At 36.9% G+C, this 21,877-nt stretch overlaps 1 protein-coding gene and 1 pseudogene across 6 annotated transcripts in view; one reads left to right on the top strand and one right to left on the bottom strand.

Annotated features, from left to right (window-relative positions):
- Positions 1–21,877, bottom strand: part of PEAK1 (pseudopodium enriched atypical kinase 1) — a 309,648-nt gene that overhangs the window by 156,796 nt on the left and 130,975 nt on the right. For 2 of the 6 annotated variants that reach the window (XM_025271476.3, XM_025271478.3), the window contains exon 3: positions 1,554–1,639. The exons of the other annotated variants lie outside the window; for them this stretch is intronic. The gene's annotated coding sequence lies outside the window, so the exon portion shown is untranslated. The remainder of the gene's footprint in view (positions 1–1,553; positions 1,640–21,877) is intronic. 6 annotated transcript variants of the gene reach the window in all.
- Positions 17,971–18,261, top strand: LOC102401833 (annotated as a pseudogene).

Genomic DNA, 21,877 nt, shown 5'->3' with positions numbered 1-21,877 from the left:
AGAAACAGTGGAAATAGTGTCAGACTTTACTTTTTTGGGCTCCAAAATTACTTTAGATGGTGATTGCAGCCATGAAATAAAAAGATGCTTACTCCTTGGAAGAAAAGTTATGCCCAACCTAGATAGCATATTAAAAAGCAGAGACATCACTTTGCCAACAAAGGTCCATCTAGTCAAGGCTATGGTTTTTGTGGTAGTCATGTATGGATGTGAGAGTTGGACTATAAAGAAAGCCGAGTGCCGAAGAATTGATGCTTTTGAACTGTGGTGTTGGAGAAGACTCATGAGAGTCCCTTGAACTGCAAGGAGATCCAACCAGTCCATCCTAAAGGAAATCAGTCCTAAATGTTCATTGGAAGTGCTGATTTTGAAGCTGAAACTCCAATACTTTGGCCACCTGATGTGAAGAGCGGACTCATTTGAAAAGACTCTGATGCTAGAAAAGACTGAAGGCAGGAGAAGAAGGGGATGACAGAGGATGAGATGGTTGGATGGCATCACCGACTCAATGGACATGAGTTTGAGTAAACTCTGGGAGTTGGTGATGGACAGAGAACCCTGGTGTGCTGCAGTCCATTGCATCTCAAAGAGTTGGACACAACTGAGCGACTGAAATGAAATGACTGTTAGTGTGGACAGCATGAAGTAAAAAATGACATAATGCTGGGGGACCTTTTGTTTATGAGTACAGGCCAACTTCATCACTAAATAACTAAATTCAGTTCAGTTCAGTTCAGTTCAAGAGAAGTTATGACCAACCTAGATAGCATATTGAAAAGCAGAGACATTACTTGCAAACAAAGGTCCGTCTAGTCAAGGCTATGGTTTTTCCTGTGGTCATGTATGGATGTGAGAGTTGGACTGTGAAGAAGGCTGAGCGCCGAAGAATTGATGCTTTTGAACTGTGGTGTTGGAGAAGACTCTTGAGAGTCCCTTGGACTGCAAGGAGATCCAACCAGTCCATTCTGAAGGAGATCAGCCCTGGGATTTCTTTGGAGGGAATGATGCTGAAGCTGAAACTCCAATACTTTGGCCACCTCATGCGAAGAGTTGACTCATTGGAAAAGACTTTGATGCTGGGAGGGATTGGGGGCAGGAGGAGAAGGGGACGATAGAGGATGAGATGGCCGGATGGCATCACTGACTTGATGGACGTGAGTTTTAGTGAACTCCAGGAGTTGGTGATGGACAGGGAGGCCTGGCGTGCTATAATTCACGGGGTCACAAAGAGTCGGACACAACTGAGCGACTGAATTGAACTGAATTGAACTGAAGGCAGGCATATTGAAACAAAATAAGAAGGAATGAATCTTGCATAATTTAAAAGAGAAAAGGTGCCAGTTTGAGAGTATGGTAACTTAGGCATTAGCCCAAATTCTCCATTAACTAAGGAACCACTGGTATAATTTTTGCCATTAAAAAATCTGTCAAAGCCTTACAGGGTCAGTACTGTGCCATCTTATTTACTTTGCTCTTTAACAGTAGAGAATGTTTAAATAAAAGTATTACTAAGAATTAAAACATAACAGTCCAACAGGTATCCTGCAGCTTACCTGGGAGCTTTCTAATCGTATAACATAGCGACTGTCAAACTATGAGTCAGGGGCCAAGTCTGACCAGCCACCTGTTTATGCATGACCTGCAAGGCAAGAATGTAGTTTTTACATTTTAAAATAGCTGGGAAAAAAGATCAAAAGAATAAAAATATTTTGAGGTGTAAAAATTACATGAAATTAAAATTTTATTTTCTATAGATAAAGTTTTATCAGAACACAACCAGCATGTTTAAAAATGTATCATCTATGGCTGCTTTTGTACTGCAAAGGGAGAGCTGAATTGTTGCAACAAGGACCGTATGGCCCACAAAGTCTAAACCATATACTATCTGGCCTTTCCCAGATAACATTTGCCAGTTCCTGATATAAAATACACGATTATGCTCTAAAATGATAGGATTTACATTTTAAAATACTAAATCAAATGCTTCATTTTAGTCCTTATCTCCCAGTATAATAGTCTTTCATGTTTCTAGTGAAATATTAAGTAATAACCTTATATTTAAAATGACTATGCCATAATAATGAGAGACTTTTTGTATACCCAAAAATCCACTTTCCTGATTTATGAAATTTATTAGGCATGATAAATCATTTTCTTTGAGTCAGCTTCTGATTCAAAGTGTGCAGTGGAATCTATGAATTGAAAAATAATTAACAGTTTCAACAGTTGATACAATATCATTTATAATAATACTGAGAAGTAAATAAAATGTTGTTATATAAAAAATAATAACTGTTTGAGAGTTTCAGAATTTTATAAACTGTTTTGGCATTAAAACTAATTCTAAAATGATTCAACTTCTGCTTTTGAGGCCTTGAGTAGGTACAGTCCAGAATAATCCTCCCACTGAAAACAACTAGAACACCATATAAAGTACAGGAGGGGACTATTTTCAGACACAGTCAGTGTGGGACTACGGTCCCTGAGAAAAGGGAAGTAAGGAAGGCAAGCCCTACCATCATCCAAGGCTCTCAGCCAGGAAGCAACTCCAGTACAGGAGAAAGAACCAAAATAGACCCTGGCAATCTTATTGACTTGAGGAGACAGAGAAAACAGTACCAGGAGGTCAAGGAAGCTAGAATTTGTGGAGTCGAGTTCCAGAGAGCAGGGAAAGAGTTCGAGTCATTTAAATGAGGGTTCCCTTGAATATTTAGCTGTATAAAAACCTGTACATGAGAAGGGTAAAATTTCTTGAGACCAGCCAAGAAGAACTTCTAAGGAAAAAAAGCTACCAGGGAGTTCTAAAACAAAAAATTCTCAGAGCTGACACAGGGCCAAAATTTCAACATGTTCCCCTCCGGCAAAAGGGGATGAACCTCACTGAATATGCAGGCTATTAAAAATGACCCCAGAAGGCCCACACACAGAAACAGGGGGGAAAGTAGTCCTAGAATAAAAGTTACTCCTGAAAGAAGCTTGGAAGCCTAGAAAGATCAAATGAATAAGCAATTTAAAATGCCTACTAGGAAAAAATCTAATACACTTTAAAGGAATACCGCAAAAATAAAAAACTCAACATGTAAAATTCACAAATATATGACATTCAATTAGAAATTATTGGACACACAAAGAAGTAAGAGAATGTTTCCCATAACCAGAAAAGTATCTGTCAACACAACAGATCAGAAATGACAGACATGATAGAATTAACAGGTAAAGACACTTTTAAAGGGCATTATGAGTATGCACCATATAAATGAAAATAGGAACACAGTGAAGAGAGAAGTGAAGTATTTTAAAAATATTTTATAAGTATTTTAAAAAATACCCAACGAGAACTTCTAGAGCTTATATATATATATCAGTTCAGTTCAGTTCAGTCGCTCAGTCGTGTCCGACTCTTTGTGACCCCATGAATCGCAGCACACCAGGCCTTCCTGTCCATCACCAACTCCCGGAGTTCACCCAAACTCACATCCATCAAGTCGGTGATGCCATCCAGCCATCTCATCCTCTGTCGTCCCCTTCTCCTCCTGCCCCCAATCCCTCCCAGCATCTGGGTCTTTTCAAATGAGTCAGCTCTTCGCATGAGGTGGCCAAAGTATTGGAGTTTCAGCTTTAGCATCAGTCCTTCCAATGAACACCCAGGACTGATTTCCTTTAGGATGGACTGGTTTTATATATATATATGAAAATTTCACTGGATAAAATAAGCACTCACGGCAGAGAAAAAAAAATCAGTGAACTTGAAGAATAATATAATCTATCCCAAAATGAAGTTCAGAGAGTAAAAGATGACTGTGAGACAAAGGAAGAATACTCTCTTAAATGTATTACATTGTTTTTAAAAAGTGGTATAAAGTTATTTGATAGTAGAATGGAATAACACGCATATTATAAATCCTAGAGCAACTACTAAAATAAGTAAATAAAGAGAAGAAAAAAATAAACAAATAAAGGAATAAAACAATAGAGAAAATTAAATGGATTCCAAAAGTATAATTAATTTTAAAAATGGCTATTAGAAAACAAATGAAAAGATGGTAGATTTAAACCCAACCACATTAATAAATACATTAAATGTAAATTATCTAAATTCTCCAATAAAAAGACATGAAAAAAGCAAGACCAAATATACACTGAGAGTCTCACACTAAAATAAGGAAATAGTTTAAAAATAATAGGATAGAAAATATACCATGCAAACCAAAAATCTTAAGAAATAGCCACATTTATATCAGAGAAGATGGAAGACAAAATAAAAACAGCATCAGAGATAATGAGAGATATTTCATAATGATCAAGGGATCACTTCACTTGGAAGATGGCATAATTCTAAATGCAGCAGCAGAAGCATGTACATAATACCAGAATAGAAACTTAATAGACCTGAGGGCAAAACAAACAAGCACCCAGACAGTTGGAGACATCAGTACTCCTCCCTCAGCACCTGAAAGGAACAGGTACACTGAGAGTCCAGCAAAGACCTGAGCAGCACTCTCAACTGAACTGGTGTTCACAGAACATTCCAATCAACAGCAACAAAATAAAACCTTTTATACTGCCCATGAAACATTTACCAGGAGAGCCCACCTGCTGAACCAGGAGTAAGTCTTAACAAATTTAAAAAAAGAAAAAAGAAACTATACATAGTACATTCTCTTATCACAATGGAATTAAATAAGAAATGAAAACCAAAAATGAAGAACAAAGTAGGAACACTTACAATATCTGATTTCTGGAGTTAACATCCACATAGTTTGGTATATAGTTTGGTACATTGCAACAATCCACACAGTTTGGTAAAAGCCTAATGATAACACATGGAAAACTGGAACTGAACAGAAAATCCAAAAATAGACTATAAAATACTCAGTCAATTAATTTTTAAAAGTGCCATGGTAACTCAATGCAGGAAGAAAAAATTTCAACAAATGTTGCTGAAACAACTGGATATTCATATGGAATAAAAATGAATTTTTCTTCTATGTGACAAGATTTTGTATATGTAAAAAGACTAAATGAAAATACATCATAAACCTAAGAGTAGAATGTAAAACTACAAAGCTTCAAGAAGAAAACAGGGAAATTTTTTTTTACTACTTTAGGATAGGTAAAAATTCAAAAGCATGAACCATATAAAAAAAGAAATATGGAAATAGTAAACCATACTTTACTTCACCTCATAAACCATACTCTATCAAAATTTAAACCTTCTGCTGTTTTAAAAACATCATTAGAAATACTAAGTGGCTAGTAATTACATTAAATGATAAAAAACCACAAGATACCAGTTCACACTCATTAAATGGCTAAATTTAGAAATTCTGATATACTGGTAAGGATATAGAGCTGTGATGCCTAAATACTGGTGAAGATGTAGAGCTGCATTCATGTATCCTCTAATACAATAGGCACATGTAGTCATTTAAATTTCAATTGATAAACTGAGTAAAATTAAAAAAAATTAACTTCCTGAAATGTACTAGCCATATTTTACCTGCTCAACAACCACATGGTGGCTAGTGGTTACAGTACTGGACAGTGCTGATATAAAACGTTTTCATTATTTCAGAAAGTTCTATAGGATAAAATTAATTTAAAATATCTGAAATGTTCAGACATTACTTGCAGGTATGTAAAATTTTACCATCACTTTAAAAAAGCTTGACACCTTCTTTCAAAGTTGAACAAAACTTACCATAAAACCCAACAATGTCCTCTTAGATATCTACCCAGCAGGGTTAGCATCATTAGAGACCTAGTGGGGAGCTGGAACTTCCACTCCCACTAAAACATAACAGCAGTCTTCTCCCAAATGTCAGTGGAGGATAAGTGGTACCCTGCACTTACATTTCTAGCTGGCAATATCCTGTCAGTGTAGTATCAAAAGAGGCCTGCTCAACTGAAATAAAATGTAAAGTCTCATGATATAAATGTCCAGGTTTTAACTGAAAACCACTCAATGAGACTAACATACTGGAAATAAATAAAAAATAGAAAGTCTAAGAAACAGAAGGTATTTTAGTAAAGAAATACAAAGAATAAAATTATTATTAAAAATAGAAGATACAAAGAAAATTACAGAACTGAAATTATAATAATTGAAATTAAAAATTCAATAGATGGGCTAAACAAGAGAATGGAGAGGATAGAAGAAGAAAAATCAGTAACTAAAAAATAAAACAACTGTAATTAGCCTCCAATTAAAATAAATAAATTTTTAAAAAAGATAAAACAATAGAAGTTACCCATCCTAAATAACATAAAGGACATAGACTGAATGCAAATGAACAGAGCTTCAGGGAACCATGAAATTATACCAAAAGTTCAAATATTCAAGTCATCACAGTCTTCAAAGTGAGGAGAAAAAGAGCAGGGCTGAAAAAATATGGTTGAAAAATTTTCCCCAAATCGGCAAAAGACATAAACCTATAGATTCAAGAAGCTGAACAAACTTCAAACAGAGTAAACTCAGAGAAATCCACACCAAGACATACCATAGTCAAACTTCTGAAAACTAAACACAATAAAAAAAATCTTGAAAGCAGCAAGACAGAAAAGAACATTCACCTGCAGGAAAAACCAATTTGACTATCAGTGGATTTCTCATAAGAAGCCATAGAGGCCAAAAGGAACTGGCACAATCTTTTTTAAGGGCTGAAAGAAAAAGAACTGTCAACCCAGAATTTTTCCTCCAGAAAAATATCATTGAGGAATGAAGAGAAAATCAAGATATTCTTAGGTAAAGGAAAGCTAAGAGAATTTATTGCTAGCTGACTTGCCCTAAAAGAATGGATAAAGAAAGTTCTCTAAATTGAAAGGAAATGAAAAAAGACGACATCTTGAAACATCAGGAAGAAGGCCAAAAGAATAAAACTATGGAAACTAGTTATACTATGAATAATAGTTCTTCTTCTCTTGTCTTCCAAATTATGTCTGATTGCTTAGGCAAAGATTATAATACTGTCTGATATCGCTCACAATGTATTAAAGAAAATATTTAAAACAAGTAGATATAAAATTATGTACACGTGCATATAATATATACCTATAAATAATACAACTTATATATGAAAATATCAAGTCAATTAAATGAGGGAGAATAAAGGGACCGAGGGCAGGTACGGGTTCTACGCTTTGCTTGCAGTAAACGCAGCAGTGCTAGTAGTAGCATGGCACAGGAGACTGTGGTGTGTTATAATTATGCAAGGTAATATCCAGAGCAATGATGAAAAAGTTATACAAAGAAATACATTTAAAAACACTACACTGGGTCAACATGGTATTCTAAAAAGTATTCAAGTAATGCACACAACAACAGGAAAAAGAAAAGAAAAACAGAAAAGGAGAAACAAACAGAATACAAAAAATTAAATGTCAGATTTAGGTCCTAACATATCAATAATTACCTTAATTAGCAACAGACTCAAACTGGAAGCAACTAAAATGTCCTACAATGGATGGTTAAACAAATTGTGGTACATCAATACTATGAAATACTAAATCAGCAATAAAAACGAATGAACACAGTATAACTGGGTGTATCTCAAGGGCATCATGCTAAGTGAAAATAGCCAGTCTCAAAGGTTGTATATTATATAATTCCATCAATATGACATTTTTTACTATTTTTTACATTTATTTTTAATTGGAGGATAATTGCTTTACAATGCTGTTGTTGGCATGCTGCCATGCTGCTGCTGCTACTGCTAAGTCGCTTCAGTCGTGTCTGTGCGACCCCATACACGGCAGCCCACCAGGCTCCCCTGTCCCTGGGATTCTCCAGGCAAGAACACTGGAGTGGGTTGCCATTTCCTTCTCCAATGCATGAAAGTGAAAAGTGAAAGTGAAGTCAGTCATTCAGTCGTGTCCGACTCTTAGTGACACCATGGACTGCGGCCTATCAGGCTCCTCCATCCATGGGATTTTCCAGGCAAGAGTACTGGAGTGGGGTGCCATTGCCTTCTCCGTCAGCTATGTGACCCTAGACCAATTCAATTGCTCTTTTGTACAATAATGATACAAGATTGTGGTGAAGCTTGTATGAGATTAAGCTAGGTGAAAGTTTTGGATGTTTAAAGTGTCATACAAACGTAAGGGTCTCAGTTTCTGTATCTATCATATGGGAGGATTCAGTTCGATGATCTCTAAAGACGTCTCATCTCTAAAAATGCATTGATATTTACATATGAAGCACGTTAAAAAATCTATTTACTCTTGGGATAATTTCATAGTTGTAAGAGACTTAAGGAACAATTAACTCAACCCTCTCATCTCACAGAACGAGTTCAAAAGTAGACTAAGAGACTGGTACATAACACAAGTCAGTAGGAAATTTGGGAGCAGGAAGGACACAGATCAGACTCTTACCTCAAAATCCCTTCTATCATGTGATGCCGTTCACTGTTTTGTGAATTTAAACTGTCTTCACCACAGTTTAGACAATTACCTTTATAAACTGGAATGGAAAGCTAAAATGGAAAGCTTATTAAGAAAATGTAAATATTACTTTGGTGAAGATGACTTAACTGTTAACAGTCCAATTAAGAATGTTTACAAATGACACTTTTTTTTTTGCCAGGAGAAGTTTCAATAACCTCAGATATGCAGATGACACCACTCATGGGAGAAAGCGAAGAGGAACTAAAGAGCCTCTTGAAGAAAGTGAGAGGAGAGTGAAAAACCTGGCTTAAAACTCAACATTCAAAAAACGAAGATCATGGCATCCATTCCCATCAGTTCACAGCAAAGAGATGGGGAAACAATGGAAACAGTGAGAGACTTTATTTTCTTGGGCTCCAAAATCACTGCAGATGGTGAGTGTAGCCATGAAATTAAAAGACGCTTGCTCCTTGGAAGAAAAGCTATGACCAACCTAGACAACATGTTAAAAAGCCTCAGAGACATTACTTTACCGACAAAGGTCTATATAGTCAAAGCTATAGTTTTTGCAGTAGTCATGTATGGATGCGAGCGCTAGACGATAAAGAAAGTTGAGCACTGGAGAATTGATGCTTTTAAATTGTGGTGTTGGAGAAGACTCTCGAGAGTCCTTGGACTCTCAAGGAGATACAACCAGTCCATCCTAAAGGAAATCAGTCCTGAATATTCATTGGAAGGACTGATGCTGAAGCTGAAGCTCCAATACTTTGGCCACCTGACGCAAACAGCTGACTCATTAGAAAAGACCCTGATGCTGGGAAAGATTAAAGGCAGGAGAAGGGGATGACAGAGGATGAGATTGTTGGATGGCATCACCGACTTGATGGACATGAGTTTGAGCAAGCTCCAGAAACTGGTGATGGACAGGGAAGCCCGGAGTGCTGCAGTTCATGGGGTGCAAAGAGTCAGACATGACTGAGTGCCTGAACTGAACTGAACTGACAAATGACACAAATCGCAAAAGGAGCTTAGATCAAACTGTCCAGCTATTCACTTGATTTGTGTGACATTCAATTTTAAGTCAATAGGTATGATGTAAACCCTATCTAACCTTTCACTATAAAGAGTTTAAATTCTGCTTTTGTTACTTACTAGCTACGTGATTCAAGGCAATTTATTTCTCTGAGCTTCGGCCTCTTCCTTTTTCTTTAAAATAGTGATAGTACCAAGTATGTCACCTGGCTATTCTGAAATAGCTCATGTTAACTGATCTAGCTCATGTTAAGACCCTATATCAGTACCTGGCACATACTAAGTGCTGTACAAATATTATTTTCCTTCTCTAATTTCCTAAACTTTAGGGGAATAGAGAATGTTTTCTCTTCTTTTACTTTATCAGAAATATTTATTAAATTAAATATATGGGGCCCTGGTCCCTCCACTTCAGTTACAAGCAGTTGTACAACCAAACCTAAATAAAATGAGGAGCAGTGTGACAAATGGAAGGCAAATGGGGTTTGGAGTCAACAAATCTGAATTTGAATTCCAGTCTGACTACGTACTAGCTTTTTACCTTGAGCAATTTACCAGACCTCTCAAGCTTCTTATCTGGAAATGTGACTTTTATCTAGCTTTTTATCATTCTGTTGTTCATATTCACAGATATGACAAATACCTAGAAAGGGGCATGTCTTATTAATCTCTGTCTCTTCCACACCAAGGCAGAGTTTACAATTATAAAATCTGCTGCTAGAATAAAGCAAGAGAGTGAAAAGAAAGAGAGAGAGAGACTCAAGATCAGAATAAACGTGTTACATTAAGAAAAGAAAAAGTACAAACACAATTTAACTGGCACGAACTCTAGGCATTATGTCATTGCTTCCTTTTCTTTCCTTAGGAATGGGCCTCAAGTATTCTTTTCCTACAGGATGATGCGACGTGGGAAATGTGTGTTAGTGAAGGTCATTTGACTCATACTTTAAAATTGAGCATTTTAAAATTTACCATAAGGCAGTACTTACCACAATACTCATTCTATTTAATGGACTTTTTTTAATAGATAAAATATCCAAGAGGTGTTTTACTTTAGAAAATACTATAGGTTTAAATAGCCTTAAGAAAAACCCCAGGTCTCTCATACTGTGGGCAGATTCCTTACTGTCTGAGCCACTTGGGAAGCCCTTAAAAAAGTAACCTTAACTCAAACATTACTTTCAATGAATAACAATACTTTGTTAAAGAGGACTTAACTAGTCAGGATAGGATTGCACAAAGCAGTATGCACAGATGCTTCTAGAGCTATATGTCTTAATCTTTTGCGTGAAGGGTGAATGGTGAGGTATTATACACAACTATGAGAATCTGATGAAAGCTACAAATTGCATGCCCAGAAAAAGGCACATACATGCATCATATTTTACATTTAATTTTAGTTGAGTCATGAAACCCAGTAATTATCCTATAGATCTCTAAAATCTGTTAGTAAATGTTAAGCAACCTCTGTTTTTGAATTTTTCAAAATAATGGACTTAAAGGATTTTACAACCTTAAGCAATTTAGCAGTCATCTAATGCAAACTGCTAATACTAATAAAGAAATAGTGCCCCAGAAAGATAAAAAGAATTAGGTAAAGCCGTATTGCACCCAGGAACAAAGACATGTCCAACTACCATACTAATCTACATAAGACTGACAAGGCAGAATTTAGTATAAATCAGTGCCTTTGGGTCAGAATAATTATCACAATGGAACCAGAATAGGAGACTTTCAAATGATCTTTTGGCCTAAACACATAATAGATCATCATTGATGGTTAAGAAAATGAAATCTGGAGTTAGATGACACGTGAAAAAGTTGACAAAGGCACTAAATCTTTCTTATTCTCAGGTTCTTCAAAACAAAATGGAAAAATAATAAGACCTACCCTTGTAGGATTATTTGAAGGATAAAATCCAATAACATGTATTAAATATTTAACAGTGCCTAGGTATATCCCCTGGAGGAGGAAATGACAACCTACTCCAGTATTCTAGCCTGAAAAATCCCATGGATAGAGGAGTCTGGCATTATAGTTGGGCTACAGTCCACGGGGTCGCAAAGAGTCGGATATGACTGAGCACAGCACATCAGCAGAAGCAAGGTACACAGTAGGTACTCATGAAATGATATGAATTTTAAAATATTTCTTGTCAAGTCATGGAACTGGATAAAAGATAAAATAAAATCTCAAAGTAAATGAGATGCTTTCCAGCTAAATAAAATAACTAGCAAACATTTACAAAGTATCTATATTATTCAAGGTTTTACCAAGGATACAAAAGGATAAAGCTGTCCTATGTTCTCTTTTCAAGCAAAGACACAGAGTTTTTCCTGCTCAGTTTCTGCCTTGGGTTCCTCTTTCTCTTTTCCCTTTCTTCTTTAGCTGCTCAGTCTTTCTGATTCTTTGCGACCCTTTGGATTGTAGCCTGCCAGGCTCCTCTGTCCATGGGATTTTCCAGGCAGAAATACTGGCCATTTTCTTCTCCATTCCTTTCCCTTTAGGGCTCAGCTTTTTGCCTACTTTATATCTACCCACATTCTCTGTGCTTCAGCCAGGACTGAAAGGATCCCCAGATGAATATCTCTAATCCTAACCTTTCATCTGAGCATCAGATGCCTATATTCTGCTTTCTATATGCTTCCACTTGAAAGTACCATAGGTACAATACATCAAAAACTTTTCCTAACATCTATTCCTTCTTTAAATTCCCTGCTATGGTTATTAACAGCACCACGGCCACTTAGACACTCAAATCAAAGTCTGACAGTAATCTCACATTTCACCAATTACTTTAAATGTCTGATTCATTTCTACTCTAAACACTTTTCATGTCTATGTCCTCAACTTCACCCCTATTAATGGTATCCAAATCCAGGGCATTGTCTCTCAATATGACTGCATCAGTAATCTATCTGGTGTACTCTCCTCTATGCATGCACTCTTACCCTACCTCAAACTCATTCACCATATTCCCATCAAAACGATCACTCTAAAATGAAAGTCCTGCCACACCTGTCAAACTCTTCAAAAGCTATTATTCACAGGATAAGGATAAAGTCCAAGTTCACCCACAAAACAAATGCCCACGTATGACACATAAGCCCTCCATGACTTGGCTCAAGCCTATCTCGTCATCTTCATTTCCTATCTCCCACTTCATCACACTACAGCCATGCTGAACTACTTGTCAAACTTCATGCTGTTCTCTTAGCCAATATAAATGTATGCTCCTTCCACGAATAGGAAATTCTTACTTGTTCTTCCAGATTCGGGTCCAGGATCACCTTCTCTGGGAAACCTCCAGAGTACATTTTCCTACCTCACTAAGCTCACACATCAACACAACAAGCACTCGGGAGATTTTTGTTAAACGGAACTGAAACTAAGCAAACTAACAACAAACAGCAAATAATTTATACATACAAAGCCAGTGAGAAGGGCAACTAGATCTATTTCAGTACTTCTTTAGAAAAAAGGCTTGTTCTGGGGATACGAGGAGAGATTGTTCACAGATTGTTGAAGAAAAAAAATTAAAGTATTTGAGTAAGTAAAACAGAGATGGAGATGGACACATTAAAGGAGACACATGTAAGAAAAGACTGGAGGATAATAAACAGCTAATACAAACTCACAAATGTAGCCATCAATATAAAATGATTTAGAGACACAACCAATAAATCACCAAATATTTTTAAACAGTTTTCTCTGGAACTATATGATTTAATTGCCATTTATAGATACTATCCTGTACTTCAATTAGGGTGATATTGAGAAAGATATTTTCATCTTTTAGTTAATCTCTTGCATTTTTATAAGTCTGAGAAGGTATTCCCATTTGGTTACCATGTACTGAAGAATGCTACATAAAACCCTGAAATTATAACATATCTCTATATAGCACAATAGTTCACTGAAATTGGAACAAGGTAACAGAGACTTTCTTTCAGTTAGTTCAAGGGCTAGTCAATCTCCTTAATCATTAATATTGGAACACTAGGTTGCTCCAAATTAGCAGTGGAAAATGAAAATATAGAAAGCTCAACATCAATTCACAGAGGAATTCAACTGTAAATACCCTGCTTTCTGAATGCAGAATTCAAGAATATCAATCCTGAAACTTAAATACACTAGTTATAATACAGAAGAAGAACAGATGCATGAGGTAGACTCATATGAAGAATAAAAACTAAGGTTATCTACCAAGAATAAGAAGAGAAAGAAATGCTGTTATTTCTGAACTGTACTTCAAGACACAAAATCTACTGCTTGCAGTAAAAACAGGTAAGACTCATCCTAACACAATAACTAGAAAAACCACACAACAGTCAGAAGAGGATCACATTAGAAGAATAAATAGAACAAGTAAACCAGCCACCCTAAACTGAAGCATCTCGAAGTAGACATCTGATTGGTTACTTTATATATTTGACAATATATCTGTATAAGGTAATAACAACCCCAGGCACATCTTCTATACCAAGAGGAAAGGTGATTAGAAGACAGATTTATGTAAACAAGCACAGAAGTATTTGGGAGCTTAAAATTCATTTGTATGGAGTTGTATGTTTTCTTGTCCTTGACTGTAAATGCGAATTCCCTGCTTTCAGCTTTGCAGACAATTTAAAAAGAGAGACACAAAGGTGAATGTGAATTTGCAACATAACGCCGATGTTATATCAGAAGATATGGATGATTCCCACTTTCACATCATATCTGTCATTTTAAAACACCCCTACTGATATGAACTAACATTCATGAATGAAAGGTTAAAAAATTATTTTGGGCTGTTGTATTTAAGCAAATTGACAGATATGAATGCACAAACACTAGTCTTGGATTATGAAATCCCCACACACATGGCTACCACTGTAAAAATAAATTTCTCTAAGAGAATAGGGACTGAAAATGTTGCTGGTTTGCTAAAGAGAAAGCATCACTATAAAAGAAACTGGCAGCCTACCAATATGATGTTGACAAACATGTTATCCCCAAGTGTGCTGTAGATGATCATTTAGATTCTGTCAGTCAGTGTCACCTATGTTTTGGCAATATTCCATTTTATGAAAAACCTACTGGCTGAGGGAATATGGAATCATCCATCTGCAAAAGCAACCTGTTTTTGTCTGATACGGATTTATTTTTTTAACAGGAAAAGAGAGATATATATTTCTTGGGATCATAATCTCAAGCACAAATTGGGACTAATATCTGAACTGTACACATGCAAGGATTATTCATAAAAGGGTAGCAGATTTACACCCAGACAGTTGATTCTTGCTATGTGCAGTAGTTATGTTCTATAAAGTTTTTGCGAACACTGAACTGGTGAATGCTATACTTTCATTGCTTCTAGGAAATGGAAAACAGGGTTAAGTTTCTACAAGCCTCTGCTTACAACATTTTATCAACCCATCAATATGTAACTTCTTTTAATGTGTACTTGTTTAGAGATACTTTACTTAATATATACTGTTGATTCATTAAAATCGAGCTCACGGCCAAGAGTATAGCTCATGACTGAACAAAGCTTATCTAACACACATATTTTCACCATTAGTAACATCACAACTTTCTTGTGCTTAGGCACACTACACAGTACTTCCGCACAAAACCCAGAGGCCAAGTTAATCAGTGAAATCACCCACCAAGAAAGCATTAAAAATGTGAAAAACATGGCACGAAGGAGATGGCAAAAAAGATGCTTCTTTATAGTATGAGAGTTGAAACAAGAGGGCAAGATGTCGACCTCAGCTGAGAATGTAAACATCAGGCATTTCAATTTTTTTGTCACTCTGCCTATGTTCGCAAATGGTTATGAAGGCAGCACAAATATTGATCTGGGAGTTTAAATAAACCTGAGCAAGTAGATGAATTTGCAAATATGGAATCCAAGAATAATGAGGATCAAATGTGTATATCCACATATGTGTGTAAACATACACACATATGAACATGTGACAAATGCAATATGTAGCAGAAAAGACAAGTTATGGGACTCTCTGGTTTGAAACTTTCCTAAGGTTCAGGCCTATATTTCCTTTGGGACCCCTGGATAATGAATGTTCTATCAGCACTTCAGACTTCAAAGACCAACCTCATCTTCTGCACTTTGCTTAATCCTGTCTTTTGCTATATTACTTCTCCAATAATGGCACCATCTTATCTCCTCAAGTCATGATGACTTTGACTCCCTTTTCCATGTCCTATCCAGGGACCAAATCATGTTAATTCTTCCTCTGAAATACTTTGTAAAGTTATCTCCCTTGCCCAAGTCTACTACAATTATCACTAAATGCCTTTCTATCATTTGTTGTGTTTAGTTGCTCAGTTGTGTCCAACTCTGTGTGACCCCATGGTCGGCAGTCTGCCAGGCTCTTCTGTCCATGGGATTCTCCAAGGAAGAATACTGGAGTGGGTTCCCATACCTTCCTCCAGGGAGTCTTCCCAACCTAGGGATAGAACCCAGGGCTTCCCCATTGCAGATGGATTCTTTACTGTCTGAGTCACCAGGGAAGCCCTTTCTATCATTTGGACCATTGGTAAAGTTTACTGTCTCCTCTATTTTCTACCCCAGAATCACAGGTGATATTACTGTCAGTGTTATTTTTCCAAACCTAATTACACTCTTCATTTCCTGGTACCTGTAAGATGAGCTTGAGAATTCTTGGTATGGTATGTATGTTGTTTTATGACTTGGCACCAAATCATCTTTTTAGACTCACGTACTGACACTCTTCTCTAATAAACTATATTCTAGCCACACCAATTTATTTCCCATTATTTGACTGTATCATAAAGGCCCTTTATAAATTTTTTAAAGCAATCTTCTTTCTTCCATTTTCTTCTTGCCCTTAAGTTTTCTGCTGATGTTACTTCCTATGTGAAGTCTCTCCTGATAAGCCTCTCCCTCCACCTCAGGGCAAGTTAGTTAGTCTTGTCTGTGCTTCCACAGTATTTTCACATACTTTTGTTACAGAATTCCTTAAGTTCTAATTATTAATAGATAAAGTGTGAGAATTTACAAGATTAGTCAAATATTGACGACTATTATGGCTGGGTGGTGATGGGAATTCATTGTATCACTGTGTACTGTGTATGTGTTAAACATCCATTAAAGGAAAGTTAAAAAAAAAAAATGTGAGGGTTGCGGAGAGGAGGAGGGGAGAGGGAGAGAAGAAAAGGAAAGGGAGGGAGGGAAGGAGTGAATTTGTAAGTGAATAGAAATTAAAAGACACTTGCTCCTTGGACAGAAAGCTATGACAAACCTAGATAGCATATTAAAAACCAGAGACATCACTGCTGACAAAGGTCCATATGTTCAAAGTTATGGTTTTCCCAGTAGTCATGTAAAGATGTGAGAGTTGGACCATAAAGAAGGCTGAGTGCCAAAGAATTGATGCTTTCGAACTGTGGGGCTAGAGAAGATTCTTGAGAGTCCCTTGCTCTGCAAAGAGATCAAACCAGTCAATCCTAAAGGAAATCAATGCTGAATATTCATTGGAAGGACAATTCTGAAGCTGAAGCTCCAATCCTTTGGCCACCTGATATGAAGAGCTGACTCACTGGAAAAGACCATGATGCTGGGAAAGATTGAGGACAGGAGGAGAAGCGGCAGCAGAGGATGTGATGGTTAGACAGCATCACCAACTCAATGGGCATGAACCTGAGCAGGAGATAGTGAAGGACAGAGGAGCCTGGCATGCCACTATCTACGGGATCGCAAAGAGGTGAACATGACTTAGGGACTGAACAATTGAAAACTTGACTTATGTGTGACTTAAACAAATAGGGCATTGATTTTTTTCCCCCACATAAGAAGTTTAGAGATAGGTAGTCAAGGGTTGGTACAGAGGCTCAAGATGTTCATCAAAGACCAAGGCTCTGAGATGGCACTTCCTACACCGGAACAGGTGACTTTCACTTCAGGTTTTTTCCTGCTCCTTGCTGCCAATGGCCTGTGAGTAGCATTCATCTAAGCAAGAAATAAGTAAGCTGCCATGGAAACAACTGTGTCAGAGGCAGCCTGAGTCTGTGAGGGACAGTCCGGGTTTTCTGGACTCTGTTTTTTTTCTGGTAAAGGAATTCTGAGGACTGATCAGCTCTTGTAGATCTAAAACCATGGCCTGTGGGCCAATAACATTTAGGGATGTTGGTTACACAGTTCTTTCTTGATGAGTAGGAATTTGACCCTCTTCAGAAGAAACCATACCAAGATGGGATGATGGAGAACTATAGTAACTTGGCCTCACTGGGCCATTTCATTTCTAAACCAGACATAATTGTGTTATTGGAGCAAGGAAAAGACCCCTGAATGGTTGTGGGGGAAGAAACAAGAAGCTGGAATACAGATTTTGATTCAAGTTATAAAATAATCAGTGACAGAAAAACATTTGTATCTGGAAAACATTCACCTCCTTTTCTGCATCAGAGACTTCACAGTGGTGAGAAAGCCTATGAAGATTGTGGAAAGGCCTTTTGTTGTGTGTGCCTTAAACCTAGCTCAACAGGGAAGAGTTCCTACTGGAGCAGACAGCCAGGACTCAAAGATGGCGTCAGCTATACCACTAAAGGAGAAGAAACTCCTAGATGTTAAATTAAGGGAGCTGCCAAGCTGGATACTAATGTGAGATTTTATCCCTAAAGGCATTGCTGGAATATTGCAAAGAGGTTATTACCAGTATTACAACAAGTATTTCAACATGAAGAATGGGAGTGTCACTGGCCTTTCTATGGTGCTGGCAGCTTACGTGCTTTTCAACTGTGGCTGTTCTTATAAGGCTCTTAAACAAGAGCAGCCAAGAGAGTACCACCGAAGAAGGCACACTCAGCATACCTGACCATGATACCTGCCAGGCACCCCGAATCCTTTCATAGACTAATAGAGAATTAACACCCAAAAAAAGATAACTGGTTGAAAAAAATCTCTTAGCAACTTTCAAATTGAGTAATATTAAGGCAGAGGAACCAGAGATCAAATTGCCAACATCCGCTGGATCATGGAAAAAGCAAGAGAGTTCCAGAAAAACATCTATTTCTGCTTTATTGACTATGCCAAAGCCTTTGACTGTGTGGATCACAATAAACTGTGGAAAATTCTGAAAGAGATGGGAATACCAGACCACCTGATCTGCCTCTTGAGAAATTTGTATGTAGGTCAGGAAGCAACAGTTAGAACTGGGCATAGAACAACAGACTGGTTCCAAATAGGAAAAGGAGTACGTCAAGGCTGTATATTGTCACCCTGTTTATTTAACTTATATGCAGAGTACATCATGAGAAACGCTGGACTGGAAGAAACACAAGCTGGAATCAAGATTGCCAGGAGAAATATCAATAACCTCAGAAATGCAGATGACACCTCCCTTATGGAAGAAAGTGAAGAGGAACTCAAAAGCCTCTTGATGAAAGTGAAAGAGGAGAGTGAAAAAGTTGGCTTAAAGCTCAACATTCAGAAAACGAAGATCATGGTATCCGGTCCCATCACTTCATGGGAAATAGATGGGGAAACAGTGGAAACAGTGTCAGACTTTATTTTTCTGGGCTCCAAAATCACTACAGATGCTGACTGCAGCATCTGAAATTAAAAGACGCTTACTCCTTGGAAGGAAAGTTATGACCAACCTAGATAGCATATTCAAAAGCAGAGACATTACTTTGCCAACAAAGGTTCATCTAGTCAAGGCTATGGTTTTTCCTGTGGTCATGTATGGATGTGAGAGTTGGACTGTGAAGAAGGCTGAGCGCCGAAGAATTGATGCTTTTGAACTGTGGTGTTGGAGAAGACTCTTGAGAGTCCCTTGGACTGCAAGGAGATCCAACCAGTCCATTCTGAAGGAGATCAGCCCTGAGATTTCTTTGGAAGGAATGATGCTAAAGCTGAAAGTCCAGTACTTTGGCCACCTCATGTGAAGAGCTGACTCATTGGAAAAGACTCTGATGCTGGGAGGGATTGGGGGCAGGAGGAGAAGGGGACGACAGAGGATGAGATGGCTGGATGGCATCACTGACTCGATGGACGTGAGTCTGAGTGAACTCCGGGTGTTGGTGATGGACAGGGAGGCCTGGCGTGCTGCGATTCATAGGGTCGCAAAGAGTCGGACACAACTGAGCGACTGATCTGATCTGATCTGAACTGAACTATAATCGCCATTCTATATATTACATCCCCATGAGTTATTTATTTTATAATTGGAAATTTGTAGCTGTTGACTTCCTTTACACATTTTACCCACTGCCTCTGGCTACCATCAATCTCCTCTCTGTACCTACGGCTTTGGTTTCATCTTTTTTTTTTTTCAGATTTCACATGTACATGAGATCATACAGTATTGGTATTTGTCTTTGTCTGACTTCACTTAGTATATACCCTGAAGATGCATTCATATTGTTACAAATGACAGGATTTCCTTTTTTCCGTTATTGAATAATATTTAATTGTATACATGTCACTTAAAAAAAAAAATCTCTTCATCTCTTGTCTCCATTACAACAATCTTGGCTGTTGTAAGTGATGCTGCATTGAACATTGGGATGCAGATATATTTTCAAAATAGTGATTTTGTTTCCTTTGGATAAACACCAAGAAGTGGAACTGCTGGGTTATATGATAATTTTAGATTTAATTTTTTGAGAAATTGCCATACTGTTTTCCATAAGAACTACCTACTTGAATTTTCCTCCAGCAGTGCATAATGGATGCCTTTTCTCCATGTTCTTGCCAACACTTGCCGTTTCTTGGTTTTTTGTAATGACTAACAAGTGTGGGTGATGTTTTACTATGGTTTTGGTTTGCATTTCCCTGATGATTAGTGAGCACCTTTTCCTGTACTTGGCCATTCAAATATCTTTTTTGGAAAAATGTCTAATCAGATCTCCCCATTTTCTGATTGGGTTGTTTGTTTGCTTTTCTATTAAGTTGTATAATTGTTTTTAAAAATATATATTGTGGATTATAAACTAACTATACCCCAATATAAAATAAAATTTTTAAAAAAAGACCAAGTCTCTTTCCTTTTGCTCCATTGATTGTGTTGATTTGTTGCTTCAAAGTTGTTTGCTGTACATGTAGGTATTACTTCTGCATTCAAGGCAAGAAAAAGGACAGTGTCAGTCACACTTCTACCTCTTTAATAGGAAAAACAAAGGCTTTTTTCAGTGCCCTCAGCATCACAGCCATGTGAAAATATCGCATTCTCCATGGCTGGTGGGTCATCCAACAGTGTCTTAATACCCTGATCTCCTTGAGGGTAGAGACTATTTTTGTACTTTAGCAACCAATCCAGTACCTGGCACAGAGATAGGTTCTTTGTATTTAATGAACGAATGAGTCTAATAACGGAAACAGTGGCAAGTATCATAACACAAATTCTGCTTTCCTAATTTTCTTTTTTTGTTAAGTAATATAATTAAAGTGTTCTAAAAATAACCAGTGCTATACCAAAAAGGGATTATTAGTATTATAGCAGCTTGACATCTATAATCATGAAATATTTTATAATTATTGCTTTCTCCATAGAGAACCAAACAGAGGATTAACAAGGAGTCAAGAAGAGAACTGAATTTCTGTACAAGTAAAACATTCAATCATGATGAACCTCAGCTTACCTAAATAATAATGTTTATTTCCCAGGGCTGTTTTGAGGACAAAGTAAATATAAATAATATGAATGTATACTAAAATATATAAAACACTATAAACATATGCATTATAAAAGTGGTTCTGTTAAGTTTTGAGAGGAAACTTACAATTCTTATGTAATACATGCAGTGTGATACCCCATCCAGCACACCAATAGTATCGATTAAAAATTAAACACTATCAATATCTAGTATGGATACTGGGCATTAGTCCAAGGGTAGATAAGATTCTGGACTTGGCCTTGCTTCTTTCATGACTATAGGGAAGTAAACTAATAACTATACTTTATATTTATACCTATTAAAGAAAGAAGGCTTTATAAAAATAAAATTGGTGTCTCAATGCAATTCTATAATACACACAAAGCAGGATATGAAAAACAAAATAAACTAGTTAACAAGAACAGATGACATCAAATCCCAATGCATCAATTAATAATTACTACCAACAAATGAATAGTACTAAAGTAGGCCAAGGTCCTAAAGCACTTCTAAGTCAAGTGAGACATAAAACAGTAGAAGCACTGAATATTAATTTTCCTCTGGCTTTAATAACCCTGATTGAGCTTATAAAGAATACCCCTCAAGGTGACCTTATAGCTCATACACACAGGCAATATTGGTGGTGAGAACTATTTCTAATAAATTATAACCTCAATGGCCTGTTTTCCAGGTTTTTATTAAGCTGTATATTTCCTCATATAAAAGAACATTACATTATAATAAGCATTGCATAAACATAACAAAAAAACAGTGGTCAGTTTTGAAGAAGAGAAAAATGACAGTTCTAAGTCAACAAAGTCTCCTTGGAATATT

The sequence above is a fragment of the Bubalus bubalis genome, chromosome 20, assembly GCF_019923935.1.
Source record: "Bubalus bubalis isolate 160015118507 breed Murrah chromosome 20, NDDB_SH_1, whole genome shotgun sequence".
Lineage (NCBI taxonomy): Eukaryota > Metazoa > Chordata > Mammalia > Artiodactyla > Bovidae > Bubalus > Bubalus bubalis.
This window is presented reverse-complemented; position numbering and strand designations above follow the sequence as displayed.